Below are 14,518 nucleotides of genomic sequence, written 5' to 3' on the forward strand. Positions count from 1 at the left end.
AACATCATGGTAAGTAAATAATTTGTGCACCTGAAACAATCAGGTGCATTCTCAGTGGCAGACATCCTAGCTCATATTCCTGGATGGTATCACATGGGACCATGCCCCTGATAACTACAGCCTAGAATAAAGACCAGGATTTAGAGGTCACATCCAGTTTCTACTGTCCAATAATAGTATTCAAACAAGCACACATAGGTTGCTCACAAATATTATCCACTGATTCATTGCAAAATAAGGCTTGGAAGATATCCAGTTCCCTGGTCAAGTGCACTCCAACTATGGAAAGCAAGGATTTGCCATGATTTTCATCAAATAATTTAATGTAGTTGGATAACCACTTGGCTGAAGTAATCTTTGCAATTTTGTGTTTTGATTTTTTTTTTCTTGGAGAATGAAACTAATACTTGGAAGTCTTTTCTAACTGCGTTGGCTCTGTCCATGTAGAATCAAAGCTGCCTATACACATCCATACAGTGCATTCTATATGAGAATATTCTAAAAAAAAAAAAAAAACAGGCAGGTGTATGCACTGATGTAGGTTGGCCCTGGTGGTTACTCTAAGCAGAAGTACGGGCTATTGTGTAAGGAACCCTCACCCCCTGCACACATATTATAAAAGATTAACTCATTAGTCATATCTGCCAGGAGTCAGTACTTGAGGTATCAAATTCTTGCCTGACAGCAGGCTAGAAAGCAACTGCCTGGAATGTAAGAGTCCCTGCAAATACAATTAAAGACAAGAAAAATCTTGTAAACAGAGCAAGTACAGCAACTTATGATTTCCTTGTTAAGATACAAAAACAGTTCTCATATTTAAATTACTTATCTGTGGCACTAAACACTGCAGATTGAAAATTGGAATTAAGTTACATAGAAGCACTAGCACTCTGTGTGGTCTGCCTGTCAAACATTTAGACTTAAATGAGACAAGACAGACCACTCAACCAGAGCTCCAGTCATGAAGAACATAGCATTCAAAAAATAAATGTGTTTAGTAAGGTGGATTGATGCACAGCATCTTCAGTTCTGAAAATTCTTGCAGTGGTTGTGAACACTATCAAAACAATGACTTCCAAGAGAATTAAGACAATTCTCCTGTGGCTGAAGGTTCAAAAGAGGCAGCATCAATTTTTTCAAACTGAAACAGAGATACCACTGCGTGACAGGATCTCTTAAAAATGGCCTTCCCAAAATGTGCCTTTTAAAATGCTTTAAAGACCATCAAGGAGGCAAGGGAAGCTGAATTAGATCCTTGTCAGAATTTGGATACTGTTGATAAGTGTACCTTTTCTAATAGCTGATTCAAGCCATAATCAAAGATCTGTGCTAGATCTGGGCAGATATAAGGATATGGACTACTCTATCAGACTAAAAAAGGTCATTGGTCATTAACAGGAGTAGGGTAACCATGTAGTTGGATAAAAGGCAGGGAGATCTGAGTGAGGTTTGCTGGATGTGTGTATCAGCAGACTTCTAAAAAGCTTTGGGTGGGGTGACTTCAACAAAGGAGGCAAAAGCAAATGAAATCAAACTAGCTGAGGCTAGTAAGAGATAATAAGCCTGAACTTGCATTTGTACTGTCTTGATTTCTAGATAAACTTCAGAATAAGAGAAAATGAGAAAAAGGTATAAAGAGTTCTGTAGTCCAGATGTGAAGAAGTGCTCCTGCGATATTCTCAATCAGAAGGAATAAATAAGTAGAAGTCGTTGTATTTGGCACTAGTTATGGATGCAACCAGGTCACAAAAAAGGCTTCCTCCAGTACTAGAATATTGTCTGCATTGCCAACAGGCCAAACAACCACTCAATGGACATCAGCCAGCAGTGGCTGAGCCTTTTCCAGGACTACCAAGTGACATGCTTCTCTCAAGATATAGTTAGCAGTAAGAAAGTGGTTCATGAACACACTTCATTACCACACCATCATATTTTAGCATGAGGGTAGGAATGCACTCCATTACTTAATATATACCAAACCACAGCTATGTTCTTGGTATAGATGGCTATCACACACTGGGTGAGGGAGTACTGCAATATCTGTAAAGTCAGCAGTGCCTGCCTCATCTCCAAGGTACTGATGTGGAGTTCAACCCCAGTTTGTTACTAAGCATTTTGATCCGTCTGCCATTAACATTGTCCCCAAACCCTAGGGCCGAGGCATCTATAGTTGTATCTGTGACTCCCCAACACTGGCCCAATAATCAAGGAGCCTCAATCATCACCACTGGCAACAGTAGGGACGTACACACTAGGAGGATGACAAGCACACAAACAGTAAAGTGCAATTTCCCTTAAGAGCACACAGAGATCACAGTCAGTCTGAGGCTGGTTTCTCCCTCTTTCTCCAGATTAAAAAAAAAGACTCCTCACCACTGGCACAGCTCTAGAGTTGAGATCTCAGCTGAGTAGGCAAGCTAAGATCTCCAGCACCCTCTCTGTCCAACCAGTGCTTCGTGTCTCTGCCCAAGTAGCTGACACACACACATACACTTTGAGACACACACCCACACCTGGGAAAGGCTGGCAGAGGTTTACTAGCTATGCCCCCTTCTGTCCAGACTATACAGTAGCTTTCACTGCCACCAGCCATCTCCTTATCAGCTACTTTAAGGCCCTTAGCAAAGGGTGTCCAATCTTACTGTGCAATGCTACTATTAATCCAAATGGTAGTTTGACCAAGAGACAAGGCTATTAGGAGTGTCCCACAGTGTCACCAAAAAGATATGCAAGTACTCTAAGAGCTTAAGTATGTCTCACAGATATCAGCCACAATGATGGATTTAAATATATGTAATAATAAATAAAAGAACAAGACAACACTCAGTAAGTAATCAGTTACATCAGAGTTCAAAATTACAGGAAATATTTAAAACAGCATTGGTGGACAGTCTCAAATAAATAAAGAAAACATCTAAGCTATACTTTATTATATTTCTATCTGAATCTAAAGGAGTTACTATGCCCTGAAACTTACAGAACAACAACCAGGCAGAAGTGGTGAGTGGATGTTCCCAGGTCAAAGACAAAATACAAAATGCCACTCCCCCTTCTCAGAGACCTCTTAAATTAATATCTCAAATATTGCTGCTGGGTAACTTGCAGGATGACATCACTTTTGTCATCTGGCTATCCCTGCCGGAAGACATGAAACAATAAAATACTTACAAAACAATGCAGACGGCATCCTAGTTCTACACATCCTGTCTGTATTAAAACTAAGTTTTACAGCACAATCATAAAACAATTTAATTTTAACTATTTTCTTGAAGTTTTGCAAGTTAACCTTCTATGTTCCAGTTTCCACTGTTAAAAATATATACATTCACACAGCTAAAATAGTATATATACATTTCTGTTCTAATCTAGCAGGGTATACTGTGGTCACACATCTAGGCTCAGTACTGTACAGACATTGTTCAACACACACTTCTGTGCCAGCAGTTTAATATACATACAGTTCTAATTCATTTGTAAGACAAGCATATGAATCATGTTGATATTCACAAATGACATATGATTATTTACAAAATCCCAGATAGCTGGGCTGGTAGTATTTCCTTTTGTGACAATAGCCACACCAAGGGGACAGAGCTTGGAAGGGACTGCCCAGAAACACTTTAGAGATATGAAACCATGAGAGCAATTAATGCTTGCACATCATCAAAGCCATTAATAAGTGATCCAAGGTCTGGGTCAACTGGCAACAGTGAAGATGTTAGGTTCACTAAAGCATCCTCATGTAAAACCTGGCAAAAAAGACCATATAATGGGATGTTGTCCTGAGACCCAGCACCCTGGAAAATCTAGGGCTGCAGACTGACTGTACCAGAAAGAAAAGCTGTCCTGCCTTATGGAGAGACATCATCTGGTCCACAGGATGGAATTCCCTGCATGAAAGGGTAAACAGTGGCACCAGATTAATTTCAGGTTCACTGTGACTTTCAGGACAGGAACAATTCTCAAATAGAACTCCCCTCACTGACAATAGATCAATTTCTGCAATAGCATCCAGGAGTCAGTTGTCTGGATAGGGCAAACCTTTTAGCCTTTCTGGTGTCTGTTTCACTGGTATTCAAGGACATCCATGTGGTAAATACTGTGAGGATTGAGGAGAGACCAAATGGAAGCATATGGAACTGGAATGAGTGGTTCCTACCCAGAACTACATAAACCTCACAAATTTGCTTGTAATTATTATGGGAAAATAGGCATCATGGAGGTCTATAGAGCATATCCAGTCTCCTTCTGACAGACAAGAAAGGACTGAATGTGCCATGACTATGTGAAAGGCTTTTGTAGAAAGAACTGGTTTAAGTCACCAAGATCTGTTGTGGCTCTGAAATCCTTGGGGTCTTCAGTACTAAAAAAAATCTGCAGTGCCCACCCTTGAGGGAAGGATGGTGATTCCCACATGGATCACATCACTACTCTGGTGGCATAGCTTTAGCTGAAGTGCAGAGGCTAGTTAACATGAGGGGAGCAGGTGCTGGGAAAAGATTGATGCACCCACCAAAGCTGGTATTGGCAGCTGCTATTGGCACATGCGCAACAGAATGCATGTGTGGACACAAGTGCTCACCTCACCACCACAGCTAGGGTTAGGCCATTATGTCACTGAGGAAACAAAGTACCCTCATATGGCTACCTAGTTGATGATCCCAGCCCCACCCTCCCCTGAAACAGTAAGTCTGACCAAGGGAAGGTTTGATGGTCAACAGGCAGGTAGGTAAAATGACATAAAAACAAAACTGTAGTAAAAGCTACATTCTTTTTGATCTGGTGGCAACACCTGGATATATCTGTGGTAACATATCTGTCTTGGCACCCACCTTTTAACAAGTATGCAGTGGAGCACAATAAGATGATTCTCCAGCTCTGCAGTAGCATACTGCTTCTTTGGTGCCCCTACCACCAACAACCTGGCATACACTCCTCTATGTTCTCAGATAACACTGGCAACACAGCAGGTGCACCTCTCCCTGGCACAGATCCTAATCCTCCTCAGTGAAAGAAGCAAGCAAGCACAGCCCTTTATTCCTCTCTCTACCACCTTACTGGCGCCTTTAGTGCTGTGTTCATTATTCAAGCCTCATTTGCCTTGGTCATGGGTAGAGCTCCTTCCCTCTATACCACAGAGTTGACAGCTTTTGGATATTACTCTTCTTACTCATCTATCCCATGTGATACCCATATTCATGAGCATGTGGAGGGACAAATAACCCCCTACTACCTCCAAAGAGGGAATGTCAGGTAAGTATTCAGAGATTAGTCTGTTCTCCACCAGAAGGTAATACATGGAACCCTTGCAGCTGCCAATAACTATTGTAATTGGTCTGGTCACCATTCTGGATATTGTTGCATTGGTGCTGCTTCTAACAAATCCTTTGGTGGTTTGCTGTTGCTACTGACAACACATGTACCACATCTGATGCAGGTTTTGTTGTAGCTTCAGAAAATGAAACTGAGAATGCTGACATCTCATTATAACAGCAGAGGGGGTTCTGCCCTCTTTCTCCATATGCACACTGCATAGTCAAACAGGGTATTCATAAAGGTCACCTTTGTATCATCAGTAGAATCTGTAAGGAGTAGCCAGGCATGAGACTGCATCTTGATGGACCATCCTCTTAACTGCCGGCTGCCAGCTAAGACCATAGGTTATACTTGAAGTCCACACCTGACCCCTATTCAAATGAATGTCTTATGTTGTCATCCAGCTCTTGCTGGAAATTACCATGTGTAACATATAGTTTATCACATTCAAAGTTTGTCCATTGCTCTAGAATCCTTATCTGGTGGATGACCAGCAGGGCTATGCTCAATGGGAGCCTTTTTAAAGGCTCCTGCCAACACAGTAGAATCGGACATTAAAGTCTACATCCAATATATCCAGTCCTTGCAAAGCCAGAGAATTTTGTTTAGTATCATTGGGACAGAGGCCAAAATGTCATAGTTTACCCATGCTGTCTCAACCACCAGCTGCATCTTGTTGACTGGGGGGGGGGGGGGGGGGGGCAGAAGCTTCCTTACAGGATGCACTGAAGGGAAGATAAAGTCCCTCAAGACATTCCCACCATTTGCCTCACCATTTCAACGATTCCATCAAATTTGGGAATATCTGGATAAATCGGGACTGAACCCTCCTCCTCGCTGATGTCTAGTATGGGAGACTCCTAAGAGGACACTAAGCACTTCCTCTTGCATTGGTGCATCCCTTCTTGTTTTAGGAGGGGCCTGTCTGAAGAATAGGAAGTTAAGGACATTCTAAACCTGCCAGAGAGATCATGAAAGGGCCCACAAGTCCCTCTGTCCATTCTGGGGCACCCCTGGCATTGGGCGTGTATTCAAAGTTAAGATTTGTGCAGTGGCCATGGATGGGGCAACTGCATGAAATGAATGAGCAACGGAACCATGATCTGTAACCACCCTGATCCTAAAGTCAACAAGGTCAAGGCCTCATTTCCAAAAGCAAATGCCATCAAGGCGTTTAGGCCAGGGCTGGGGTTGGCAAAGTCAATACCAATGCCATGGCCCTATCCCTAAATACTAGAGCTGAAGTCATCTTTAACCCTGAGCCTATCTCTTTGAGGCCTGACACTAAGGGACAGAAGGTCAATCCCAGTGACCCAAATGCTGAGACCAACTACACCAGGCCTGATGTTGGCAGCAATGTATCAGACACACCCTCTAATGCCAATAGTGTATTTGAAGTCAAAAGCATCAACACCACTACTGATCATGTTAACAGCCCTGTTTTTGCAAAGGTCATTGACCCCATGGCTAGGAATCCTACCAGGGGCTGATAGACCCTTCAACACTGTCTCCAGTATGTATAGCTGAAATATGACATCAAGGGGAGCACAGCCTGCAATGGGGCCAGTGAAAAGGAAAAAGCAGTCACAGTACTTTGAATGATCAAGGATCTTCAAATGGGGGGGGGCCTTCAGCAAAAAACTGCAAGATGACCACAGATCGAGCTTATTCTACCATCTCCACCACCACCAAATTCTTAATATCCAGGTCCACAGTACTATGTTATGAGCAGAAAGACTTTGAGAAGGAAAGCCTAGGATAGAACAAAATGTTATGAATCTCAGTGTCAGAACCTAAGGAAAACATTTCCATTCTTTTTTGTTTGACAGAAAAATGCACAGAAATAACTAAAAAATGGGATCCTAAATACACCTGATGGAGGAGCTGATCCTTCTGTCGCTGGGGGTTGAATACATCCTGTGATCTGTGGTACGGAAATAAGGGAAAAGCATTCCCTTTATCTCTTTTCACTCTCTTCCTTTTTGCTTCCTATTTCTTATTCCATATCTTTCTTGTGACCTGAACGGTGCAGGTCATGTCTAGAAGTAGATAGATTCAACCTCTTATCTGTCTAAGACAGACTTGACAGCCTGCTGTGACAGGGCTGACCATGAGGCCACACTAGAGGCTAATATGACCAAAGGTACCTGGAGCATCTTTATAATTGGCTAAATAAAGCCTTTTTTACCATTAATAGTACTATTGCTCAATGCCTCATCTATTTTGCACTCATCCCTAAAATGCACTTCCCTGGGCATATCTCATTCAAAGCGTGCCTATCCTGAAGCAAATTTAAATTCCATACCTGTATTTTTTTAAGGTCTTGCCCTGTTTGCCTTCCATTTTAAAAGAAAATTGAAAAAAAATTGCACTAAACAGCAAAAGCAGAACCCTTGGCACAAAGCTAAATGGTAAGAAAGAAGAGCTTAATTTCTACACTGCAGATGCCAAGTGCCAAAGAAATCACTGCAGTCAGCCAGCTCTTAAAAAAAATAAAACTTCAAATCAAATCAAAAAGCATCTCTGTAACAGTTGCTTACCCAGGTAGCAGATGAATCCATTATAAACCCTCTACTAATAAGACGCCACTGAACACAAATATCCAAAATACAGAAAAGGTGAAAACTTCAGCTGTAAAGTGTTTTGCAAAGAGAAAACCTTGCTGCCCCCCCCCCCCATGGGTGCAAGCTCCATAAACTTGTGAACTTACAAATAGCAGTTCCATGGTCAAACAGATATTAAGGAGAGACAAATCTCTCTAAACAAAGGAATTACTGTCAGCACATACTTAGAAACTGCATTGACAGGGACTTCCTATGGAAAGCAGTCATCTATATTCTGTTCCGCACCATCTTATGATTTGATCACTTGTTATTAGGGGAATCTAATCTCAACTACCTGTAGATATATTGGCAAGATGAGGGAGCTTTAAGAATAAAACTTCAAAAAGGAAAAAAGAATGGACGGACTGAAATGTAGAAAAAAAACAAATATCTGTACTTAACGTAATGAGTAGTATTTCTAGTACCAGTTAAGAAAAAAAAATAATTCACTGTTAAACCATAGAGCATACAGCCTTCTGTTGTTTCCTTAGCGTAAGCTCTAGATGCAGCAAAACAGATCAGAGGAAGAAAGAAGCCAAGCAAAGCATTGCGGGTAAAGGGGAAAAGTATGTAGCCTGAGAAAGTTTCTGTCGGTCAGCCCCTGGCCCTAGGGCCTGGCCAGCACTATGTTTTGTGAGTCAATAAAGCAGTAGCACGTCATTTCAGATCTTTTGTTTCTAAACTGGTTTCTATAAACACCACAGACAGATCCTACCACACAAAGTAGTCTATTGATTAAGGGTTCAAATGACAAATCACAAGGTAAATGTTGTTCAAGATGACTAGCATTCTTATACTGTGTGATCAACAATAACTTTAAAAACTTCCTTATGCTTCAAGTTATGGATCTGTGTTTCAACTAAGTTCACCTTTCCTAAATAGCTAACCCCCCCTTTTCTTTAGTTGATGGTAGGAGTGTAATTTTCAAAATATAACATGAACACTGAGTGCCTCTGTTGTTTTTTTTTTCTATAACTAACTTTCTGCTCTGCATAGTGACCATCAAGCATCCTCCAATCTGGGCATGACCCATTTGTTTCCTTATCTGGGAATTTCACCCAGGATCACAGCAAGAGGTGTCTGAAGTGGGGGGAGTCATTAGCGAGACAACCGTGAGGCTACTTTATGACCTCACTGGGATCTTGGCAATAATATCATTTATAACACCACTATCTCTAGGCAGAGGGGGTATGCAATCTTTTTCAAAGTGGGGGCCATGAGAGTGCATGCTTCTGCACACCTGTACTGTAGACTACTATCAGGCAGTGGTTCAACGATCCTAAAGCACACCCCATGCCTTGCATTTAAATTGATGCCTCACACCTAAGAGACTGCTCCCATATGCATTTGGCTTCATCCCATCCTCCTACATGATGGGCATGCTCATCCTTCTGTGCTTGCTCCTTCTGGCACCTGAGCTACTAACTGCCCTCAGCTCACCCCAACCATAGTCATGACTTTAGCCTCTTTGCCAACTAAGGTTAAATCTGTAAAGTTTTGCTGTATTCATTAAACTAACTTACTAGCTGCACAAGATAAATGCATTTGTCAGTCATTTACCTTCGATTGTATGATACAGATAGGTTCTAGTTCCAAATCTGCAGAAGCCTGATCAGTCTGGATTTCATAACCCATAGACATTTTAAAATATGAGATACTGAGTATTAGTTAAGGTTAACATGGAGTATTTGCAGAAAAGTACAGTTGTGCAAGTAAACTTCCCATAATTGTAGATGTTGTAATGATCACTTCTGCAGCAGCTTTAGCTTTATGGGTTTATAGCCTCCAAGGATATAAAAGCCGGACATCTTCCAAAGTTTCAGAGCACCTTCCATGTGCCCAAACTATCATGCAGCTCAACATAAGCTTACTAAAAGACAAGTCTGAGTGCCAAGCCCTTCAGAGCTTTCCTGTCAACAGAAAGAGGGAGGCCGAGCCCTGAAAAGATTATACTAGGAACATCAAAAAGTAAATGTCCACACCTTGGCATACAAACATTCCAAAAATCAAAGGAGATGGAGGGAGGGAGTGGCTACTGTAGAAGTGACCATTCAGACATCTGCTGTTATGCTAAGTTTACTTCAAAGCTGTGCTATATTCATCATATTGATCACCACTGCAGTATCCTTAGCTATATGAGTAGATTACACTAGCTTGCTACATTTGGGAGACGGAAGGAAAAGAGTCCAGGAACACCTGAAAAATGGTCCCAGCAAAGCCTGACCTCAACCTACAGAAGGAATCAACTTATAATGCTTTGTAAATGTACAAAGGACCAAGTGACAGCTTCTAGAATACTTCTAGAGTCCAACCCTTTCCCAAAAGCAATAGATAAATCCAAGGCTCACTTAGAGTGGGCCTTGACCCTGCTTGGAATAGTTTTGTAATGGTGAGTTTAACAAAAGGTAATCAGCTTAGACAACCATTTGGAAATCATCTGTTTTGACACAGCTTCTTCTTACCTTCACAACAGATGAATAACAGATTTGAAGATCTGAAAGATTTAATTCTGTCAAAATAGTACCTGAGTTGTCTGTGGACACCCAAGGTATGGAGTATGCCTTCTCCCTCATTTAAAAGTTCAGGAAGGAAAATGGGGAGATGGATAGGTTGCTTTAAAGTAAACTCATACACCACTTTAGACATAAAAGAAGGATTAGTTCTCAAAGAAACCATGTCCCTGTGGAGATAGGGTTGACACACTATAAGAGCTTGCAACACAGATACTCTTTTTACAGAGGTCAGAGCAATCAGTAAAACTGTGTTCCATGTTAAAAAACTCAATTCTGCCAGGTCAGCTTGTTCAAATGGAGCAACCATTAGCTTCTCTACACAAAATTAAGATCCAAAGGAGGGGCCATACATGTACTTGGAGGCCTTCTGTGCAAAACCCCTTTCAAAAACATTTTGACATAAGAATGCATTGAAACAGAAGGCTCTATGGGCAGACATGTTGAAATGGGTGATAAATGAACCTTGACAAAGGAATAAGAAAGGCCATAGTATAGTAATTCACATAAATATTGTAAAACCAGAGAACAACTAACCCTGAATGGGTACTTCACGACTCGAACAGGAATACCAAACAATTTATTGCACAAGATACATAAAGTTAAGCGCTTTCATCAGTTGTAACTGAGTCAGTTACAACTGATGAAAGCGCTTAACTTTATGTATCTTGTGCAATAAATTGTTTGGTATTCCTGTTCGAGTCATGGAGAATTTGTTGGTCCTTCTGTGGGTTGTGTTTTTTTATTCGATACAGTTGCATCTGGTCTTTGAATTATTCTGAATGGGTACTTGTTATGTTGTTGGCACCAGCTAGAAAACCTTTTAATATTTGCTAATATATGATTCTCTAGTAGCAGGCTTTCTTGTCTCCATTAGTACCTGTAGTACATTCTTAGTCAACAGTTGCCTAAAAGGAATTAAGACCCTATTATCTAGGCAGTCAATTAAAGTTGAATGATGTTGGGGTGTACCAAGCAACCCTGCTCTTGTGTGAGTAGTTCAAATATGTAAGGAAGTTTATGGTAATAGCACTTGGCCATTTCCAAAAGAAGAGAGAACCATGACTGCCTGGACCAGGATATAGTCACCACGATGATCTTGGGGGATCCCTTCTGAATCTTCAGAAGTACCCCAGATGTTAGTGGAATGGACAGAAAAGCATGAAGGAACATTCCTGTCCAAGGAAAAGAAAATGCATCTGTTTTCCTGGCCTTCTTGCATGGAGTTCTGGAATGTAGTCTTGCCAGTTGATTGTTCAGAGAGGAGACAAAGAGGTCTACTTGAGGATCTTCACACAGACAAATCAAATCTTGGAAGACCCCCTGATCCAGTTTCCATTTCTGGGATCTGTCCTGGCTGTGTTCAGCTTGTCTGCCACAAAGTTTTGTTCTGATGGAATGTAGGATCCCTGTAAAGTGAGAATGTGCCATGAAGCTATATCCCAAGCTAACATGGCTATCTGCAAAGGGCCATGACCTGGTTCCCCCCTTGTTGATGACCACAAGACTGTGGTATTGTCTGTAACAGCCTGAAGACGTCCCAGGGACCAAAGATGATTCAGAGAGTTGATCAGAGAAAGCATCTCATTTTACATTTGTGTGTTTGTGTCTGTTCTTGGTGTCTCACAAACCTGCACTTTTATTCCTCCTAAAACTGCTCACCAAGCAGAGTCCAAAGCATCTTTGGTGACTGACTGCTTTGGAACAGGGAGTGAGAAAGGGAGACTAGAATTTCAGGATATCTGTTGTCTTCACTAAATGATTTATCTTGTGACAAACCCCAGCACTAGAACTTGAAAAGACAAAGAGTGTTGGTGCTGGGACTACAGAGACTTCAGACACCACTGTATCCTTCTCATGTTGAGTCTTGCTAAGGGATCATGAGAATCAAAGAGCCATGAGACCCAAAATCTTGAGGTATTGTCTCTCAGTGACAGAAGTTTGAGTGGAAATCCTTGGAAATATATCTAGATATAGATCTGTTTTTACCTCTGGAAGAAAAATTCTTTGAACTGAGGTGTCTAGTTGACATCCCAGGAACAAAATCCTTTGTGAAGAAGTCAAGAAAGACTTCTGAATGTTTGTTTGGAACCCCAGTTTGTTTAACAGACCTCTCATCCAAGAGAGATTCCTGACACTTTGAAAAATACTCTGCAAAGGTAAGCAAGTCGTCTAAATATGGAAAATGTAGATACTCTGTAGCCTGCAATGAGCTATAACTGGAACTAGACACACTCTTGGTACAGAGGACAGTCCAGACGGTAAGGTAGTGAAATGAATAGTCATTCAGACACACAAAACCTTAAGAAACATCTGAAGTCTGCATGAATAGAGATGTGATGATAAGCATCTTTTAACTCTAGTGTTACCAGGAAACTTGAAAGAGGAAGAATAGGTTGTGGAGTGACATCATTCTGAATGAGCCCACCATCACAAACTGGTTTAGGAAAAAAAAAAAAGATCCAGAACTGATCTACAAGCATTTTCTTTCTTTGGCACGAAGAACACCCTTGAATAAAACCCTCCCCCTCCTGGGAAGGAGGAACTGTTTCTATCACTCCTTTGAATAGCATGTAAGAAATAGTAGAAACCAGAGAGTCCAATCTGGATGATGAGGAATGATTCTCTGGAAAGGAGGAATTTCCTCCCACTGCCATCTGCACCCTTGATGAATGATCTTCAGAACCCATTTGTCAGAAACCATCAGTTGCCAAGGAGAAAAATGGAGATTCAGACTTTCTGAAAGACAAAAGGGGCCTGGGTGGGAAAAGGTCACAAGGCTGGCACATTCTAGCAATACTTTCAGTGAAATAGAAATATGAGGGAAAAAACTGCATTTACCCCTTCATCTTGCTGTTCAGATTCAGAATATTAAATCTCTTCAGGAAGAGATATTTCTTTCCTTTACCAGAAACTACTTTACAAGAAGGATCAAAAGCCTGAATTAAACCTTGAGCTAGACCCAGTAAACTACTCTTGTCTAAGGAACTTTGAAGAGAAGTAGACACATGTTTAGTTTTCTGCCTTTTTTTTAAAGGAGCAACAGTGTTACTAATGGCAGCACAGGGATGGGCACAGCATTCTGAAACAACAGGGAATTATTCCCTGTTCTCTCTCCCAGGACCAACAAGAGTGGCTCTCCCTTATCCATTGAGGGAACCCCAAAAGCCGCAGAGGACGTGGCTAATCCATGATCTGTAGTGGCTGCAGGTGCTACATATGAGGGATCCAGGGTAAAAAAATAAATAAGTGGTCTGAGGTACAACAAATGGCACAGCAGAGTCAGCTATATGTGACCAAAACAAGTTGCTAGCCCTCTGTGGTGTCAAAGACTGTTTGCTTAACATTTTCTTTTTGTGGCTGGAAGAAGGACTGACTGTGAAACCAGTAGTTTCTTCCATGGTCAAGCCAAAAATGTTTCTTCTTCTTTCCTGGGAAGACAAGCAGCAATTGGGACAATCTGGATTATCATCACAGACTTTGCTCAGCTCCAGGCAGATGCTGTAGTCTGGACACTGCCACTGCTGACTGGGACAGTGAAATGGTCATGTTGGGCAGTTTCTTTTATCACCCATATCCCTACAGTCGTTATCCCCATCAAGTTTTTGAAAGTTACTTTTATAACAGAAAAACACAGTAAAAACACTTTGCCAGACTCTAAAAAGGACAATAAACACTTTCTCCACAGAAAACATGGTTTGGTTTTCAGTTACTTTACACAACTTTTAAACTGACAGAAAAAATGAATGCACCCATTTAAAAGTACCATACAGTCTCATGACAGTCCATTAAAACACAAAGCTCCAAGCTTTAAAATAACTTTCCTGAAGAGGAAAGTTACAAAACACAAACATTAGTTAAAAGAATAAGTTTTTTCTCCAAAGATAATTTACCTGCCCAGCAAAGGAATAGCACAAGCTGAACATCAATCCTTGAAAGCATCACAAAAGCATTCGATTTGGTGGCAGTAAAGCTCTGACGGGCTTACATCCAATACTTGTATTTCAGTCAGCTCAGCTTGAGCTGCCTGACAATGTGTGCTCATGGAAGGTGCCCTGAAGCTTTGTAAAGAAGCTGGTTGAAAGTTAT

The 14,518-nt window shown here is 41.2% G+C and overlaps 1 protein-coding gene across 1 annotated transcript in view; it reads right to left on the reverse strand.

The window, feature by feature from the left end:
* LRP2 (LDL receptor related protein 2) overlaps positions 1–14,518 on the reverse strand; it is a 1,335,386-nt gene that overhangs the window by 861,629 nt on the left and 459,239 nt on the right. The window lies entirely within an intron of this gene.

Source organism: Protopterus annectens, chromosome 6.part1 (genome assembly GCF_019279795.1).
Source record: "Protopterus annectens isolate FY-2018-M chromosome 6.part1, PAN1.0, whole genome shotgun sequence".
Taxonomy (NCBI): Eukaryota; Metazoa; Chordata; order Ceratodontiformes; family Protopteridae; genus Protopterus; species Protopterus annectens.